The sequence below is a fragment of the Echinops telfairi genome, unplaced genomic scaffold (assembly GCF_000313985.2).
Source record: "Echinops telfairi isolate 266 unplaced genomic scaffold, ASM31398v2 ScPeMD7_7420;HRSCAF=8458, whole genome shotgun sequence".
Lineage (NCBI taxonomy): Eukaryota > Metazoa > Chordata > Mammalia > Afrosoricida > Tenrecidae > Echinops > Echinops telfairi.
The window spans coordinates 4,841,604-4,846,707 of NW_022111320.1; the positions used below are offsets into that span (position 1 = coordinate 4,841,604).

The following is a 5,104-nucleotide window of genomic DNA, read 5'->3' on the forward strand; positions in this document are numbered from 1 at the left end:
CCTACTTCTGCCAGGCCTCTGTGTACAGTTGCAGGATACGTATTCAGACTTGAACATTGCTCCTGGTTTGCCCAGCTATCCCCAGATCAATATCCCTCTCTCTCAACCTTAACAGAAAAAGACATTCAACCATTTATTGTGGGAGAAAACACATATTTTCAAAATGCAAATGATTATAATTTCCTTACTAAGGGTAAAAGTGATAAATTAAGGAGTGTATGCAGTTTTTCATAAGAACTTTTCTTATGGGTTCAAGACAGTCTGTATAACCCAACCTCCTTTCGGGATTAAGCATTTGATGAAAACTGAAGCGTATCATATAACGCTGAAGCAATTTAGCAATTCTTTGACAAACAGCTCTATTTCAATGATACAACTAATCTTGGGAATAATAGTGGGAAAAGTAGAAGGCCTATAAGTAACCCCAAAGCAAAATTCACTGGGCTTCCCCGGAAACTCAATGTTGCCTTCATTTCATCCAGGTCTGAGTCCAGAGAGTCTGTGAGCAAATCGCTGATGTTTGTGGTTTCTTAAAAAGAGAATTTGCATTACCGAGGGTCTAAAGAATTTTTCTCAAATCCTTCACTGTATCCTTTTAACTTGGCAATCAATTCCCATGACAGGTCAATACATTACAATTCCTAAATTAGCCGGTTAGAAGTCTTCCATCCTCTGGAGGGTCTTGTGCAATGCAGTCCCCTAAGGAGCAGATTGCCAAAGCCGGCCAGTTTGTTTGTTCTCTAACACGCTGGCCACGTGCTGCCTCGGGTAAAGGGAAAGAAGGTACGGAAGGGGGAGGGAAAACAACCTTGCCTCTCAGCTTCAGTCACTCAAAACTGTGACTCATCAGACAATGGTTGGTATGCTTCCTATCAGAACACAGTGACCTGTATCTATGAATGACCACGACGGGAAGAATAGCAGTCAAAGGAATGAAGAGCCACCCAGCAGAGTCAACTGGGTTGTGGCCAGAAAAGAGATGGTCCTGAGGCTCATCCAACTCTTCCACTGCTTCATGTTCAGAGCCATTTAAAGTTTGTGGACATAAATATAAGTAGGCATATTCTAAACAAGGGTCACGATCTTGATTTTCAAACTTGGTGACCAAACACGAAGGCACTGCTACTTGCCTTCACATCTAAATTATTAGCTAGGAACCTTAAACATGCCAATTTTATAAACGTTCTTTCAATAAGCAGGTAAGGATTCCTTTTCCTCTCCAAGGGTCTCATGTTGGTTGAAATTCAGTTTCCAGAAGCTGTGCTCAGCAGTACTGCTGAGCAAGGTGATGTCATCATTAGGTCCTAGGGTTGAACACACATGCTCTCTAGCCAAGCATACTCATCTCCACTGCCATTCAGATAAGCTATTTCTTCCTTAGCAGTGGATGTCAGCTGGCTCCCGGTAACATCAGTGTATTTAAAAGCATATAGAAGAAAGATGCCATTGATAATAGTCCCAATGATTTCTCCAGCTTCCGTGCCATGCCACTCCTTGACTAAGATGGCGGAGCAAGTCTCTACCATGGATGTGAAGAATGCCTAGTGGAGTCACAGAGAGGCAGTGAAAGTGTCCAGTGCCTTGCTGAGATAGTTAATCCGTGTCATCACAGAGCCTGCAAGCACAGCCAATAACATAAATATCAGGTGATACTTGTAAACAGACTTCTACGCTAACAGTTCTTTAATCATTAAGGACCCAATCTCTAGTCCCATGAGAGAAGAAATGGAAAATGTTTCAATCATGGAACAGATTAAAATGTAGACCGATTAAATGTCTTTTCTGGGAAGCCACCCCAAAACTCAGCACCATAGGGATCACTGCTTTGATACCCACAAAGGATATAAGTTCTGGGTCTCTCGATTTCATTTCCATTTCATGCAAAGAAGCAGCTTCCTCTTCTTGAGGGCCATGGATAACCATTACAGTTGACCCCAATATGCAGCCTATTTTTCCCATGAATATTCAAGTGCTCATTTAAACAGTAGAAAGACAGAATTGCACTTATGGGAAAACTCAGGATACCCAGTGAAGTGACCAAAGTGGCAGGTACAAAGCATAAGGCACAAAATTCGCAGTCTCTCCTGCTCTCATTCTTGCTTTTGAAATAGCAAATCCAATCGGGTATAATATGCTCAGTACAATGTCCAAGCAAGGTTCTCCTTATTCCTAGTTCCTTCATGAGGAAGCATCCCACTTCGTCTTTCAACACTGGCTCTCAGGTGCTTTTCAACCACAGTGCGTGACAATGAATTCATCAGCGAAGGACAATTTCTTGCTCACCAAATGAGCTGCCATCAAATCCTCTCCAACTCACGGCGCTCTCAGGAGTGGAACTGCCGCTCATCATTGTACAATTAGATGACCAGGACTTTTTGGCCAACCACCTCTGGGTGGACTTTGAAACTTCACTCGAACATTTTGATTCACAGTCACTTGTGTCAACCATTGGCCTATCCAGGGATTCCGCTTGTTGTTGGGATTCGCTCTCTGATCGGTTGTTAGCTGCTGTGGCATCAATCCTGGCTCCTGGACATTCTCAGGGCTCTAGAGTTGAACTGCTCCATAAAGTTTTCTTGGCTGTACTATTTGCAGAAACCGTTTACCAGATTTTCCTTCTGCAGAACTGGGTAGGTGTGAGACATCATCCTTCAGGTTAGCAGCCAATCACTCAGATCCCTTTTCTCAAATCTATATGGCTCAAGCTAATGGAAGATGGTTTCTGGCTCTATCTCCATTTTGATTCTACAGATGGGAAGCTCTGCTCTTTGTGTCTGTTCAGGGACACAAGCTTCCTCTCTTGTGTGGCTTGATCATTTAAGTTGTCACCCTCCCTGAGGGGCACATGCATCAGTGATGTAAAGTGAGAACAAAGATTGCCTGGGGGAGTTCAGAATCCAGGCCAGGACTTGGTATGGTATGCAGAATGTTTTCCCCCAAATACCATTGGCCAGTCTGGCTGTGTGCCTGGAAAGGGGCTCAGGCTCAGTGAGCACATACGGTTTTCTCCACCACGATAGTAATATGTGCTATCCGTCTTCATGACCCTGATGAGGAGAACTAAGAGCAATGGAACCTTTGCTGAAAACTGCCTGCATTGTCTGACTATGATAGAAATTTCTGTGTTGCTTTGTTTAGTCATTTCACAATCAAGTTATCCGCAGTGCATATTTGTCTCATGTAAGCATTTTGCTTTCAAGGGTCCTTTAAGACACACATTTCAAAACTCTCATTGGTATCTGCTACAGGGACATGTGGAAGGCTTTGTTTACTTTATCTGACTTTGATGCCTTTAGAAAGATCTGTCAAAGACATAGGGGAAGTCTAAACTTCTTCTGAGAAGAGGCATGTTTGTAGCTCATGAAGATTCTCACCTCACCAGTTAGTTTCTCTTTGTGCTGTTGCCGTTTTGAAATTCAGTCAATATGGTATCTCATGCTACCAGGTGATCTGACGAACATGCCTTTCCATGAAAGAACTACTCCGAATGCTGTCTTAGCATTCTATTCTTACTCTTCACCCAGATTTCCTCCTATGTTCATTTTTTATTTTATTTTGAGCATCTTGAACATTTTGAATATGTAACACATTTCTGTAAACTTCCACAGATGCTTTCGTGGAGTTGGAAGTGGGTAAAAATACACACAGCCAATCTACATCAACACACCACTTTTAAGCACGTTGAGTCCTGGCAGTCTCCTCTTGAACTCTCCGTTTAAGCTGAGTTATCTCTGGATGGAGCCACTATTGGCAATCAGACCTTGAGAAAGAATTAGTAGGCTAGCTGATCCACTGGGGTTGGGGGATGGTGGGAAGAAGAGGAGATGCTTTGATATCCCTAAAATACTTGGGTTAACACTGAGAAATTGTTTCTTGTTAATTAAGGTCTTGCTCTATTGTGCAATGCATTTTGACATTAGTGTCTATGCTGTCCCCCACTCAACTCCTACCTCTTAGCATATCCTTTATTTACCGCAGCCCTCATGAATGTCACTAGTGGCCCCATATCATGGTTTTTGTCCTTTTAGCCCCCAAACTACTAAATCTCTCTCCTTTGTTTCTTTATCCAAGTTCTCTTTATTTCGATCTTTTGTGAAGACATTTTCATAGGGATCTTGAGGAGGGAATGGGTGTGCTTCCTAACTCAGGGATGTGTAGGCCTCTCCCACTCCCAGGTTCTGAATTCTGTGATTCTCTGCCTACTCCTTTCTGGATTTATTCCCCACTTTGTCCTTTCACTTATTTACGTACTCAATAAACTACATTTTGAGTGTGCTAGGGACGCTGAGGGGGGAAAAATTGTTTCCATCTCGTGACAGCTGAATTAGTGAAGCAATTGTGCATAGTGGCAAGAGCTCTAGGCCTGGGATCTGGGCCTGGATCTTTCAATAACAAATTGTGTGACATTGATAAGTCATTTTGCAATGTATTTTTTCAACAAGTAGTGATTGAGGACTTGCTACGCACCAGGCACTCTGCTAGACCTGGAGACATAACACTGGTTACAGAAGACTTGGTTTTTCTTCAGCAAGTTTGCAATCCACCAGAAAGCATGCTACTAAGCCCATGGCTTCTTTAGAATGTTCAAAAAGTATATTAAAAAAAAGCTAAACTCACTGCCATTGAGGCAATTTTAACTCATAGCGACCTGATAGGACAGGGTAAAACTGTCCCTCTGGGTTTCTGAGACTAACTTCCCAGGAACAGAAAGCATCCTATTTCTCACAGGAAAAAGTAGGTTAGCTGCTATAGGCCTTTTTCTTCTATGCTTTGAAATAGTATATCACAGAATATATATAGAAAAACATGAAAAATTAAAACTAAGAGAAAAATGACTGCAGATAAGGCAGTCACAATGGTTGAGTATTGCGAACGCTGGTTTGCTACATAGATTCTTTGTTTGTTTGTTTTTTATTGAAATTTTTTAATCATTTTATTGGGGGTACAATTTCTATCACAATCCATACATACATCCATTGTGTCATGCACATATGTACATTTGTTGCCATCATCATTCTCAAAACATTTGCCTTCTACTTGAGCCCTTAATATTGGCTGCTCATTTTTCCCCCTCCCTCCCCCTCCCCCTCCCTCATAAACCATT

General features: G+C 42.1%; 1 pseudogene; it reads right to left on the reverse strand.

The window, feature by feature from the left end:
- Positions 1 to 1,188: 1,188 nt before the first annotated feature.
- LOC101641933 lies at positions 1,189 to 2,182 on the reverse strand (annotated as a pseudogene).
- Between the last annotated feature and the right edge of the window lie 2,922 nt (positions 2,183 to 5,104).